Genomic DNA, 755 nt, shown 5'->3' on the forward strand with positions numbered 1-755 from the left:
TTGTTTTCCTCCTCCCAAAACTAGGTGTGTCTTGTGGTCTGGTGCGTCTTATAGAGCGAAAAATACGGTATATGTGTGTGTGTGTGTGTGTGTTCTTAACATAAACCTTTGCCTATTCATTTTGCATGTGTGTGTCAGCCTCGCTGAACCAAAACAGGATGGGATTTGCAAAGCGCCGTCCGGTGCCAAAGGCACAGAACATCTGGCCAACTGCAAAACAGATTTATGAATGGGGAATAAAATTCCATTCACAGCCACACCTTAGCTCCGCCTCGAAGGTTCGGCGATTGGCTGTCGGGGGGCAGGCCCAGCCAATGTCACGCTTCCTTGTCAGAAGGAGGGAATGTACAGCTGAAATTCTTGTCAATGAGAGAGCTGTTTGGGTTCACGCGAGGCTGGCACGCACCTCTCTCTTCTGTCAAAGCTGGATTCTCCCGGGAGCTTTGGCAAATCGAGAATAAACCGAAAGAGGAGCTTCGAGCTTCCGAGTCGGGGATTCTGGAAGGCGCGGCAAGGCGCTAGAACTCAAGGAAACCGCTGCCAGCTTCTGGAAGGCGCGGCAAGGCACTAGACCTCAAGGAAACCGCTGCCAGATTCTGGAAGGTGCGGCAAGGCGCTAGACCTCAAGGAAAACACTGCTATTTTCTGGAAGGCGCGGCAAGGCGCTAGACCTCAAGGAAACCGCTGCCAGCTTCAGGTCTGCTGCCGAATTCTCTGATCCAGACCAGCAGCAGAACAACAGCAGAATCACAGAA

Source organism: Podarcis pityusensis (genome assembly GCF_964106645.2).
Source record: "Podarcis pityusensis genome assembly, chromosome: 18".
NCBI classification, from domain to species: Eukaryota; Metazoa; Chordata; class Lepidosauria; order Squamata; family Lacertidae; genus Podarcis; species Podarcis pityusensis.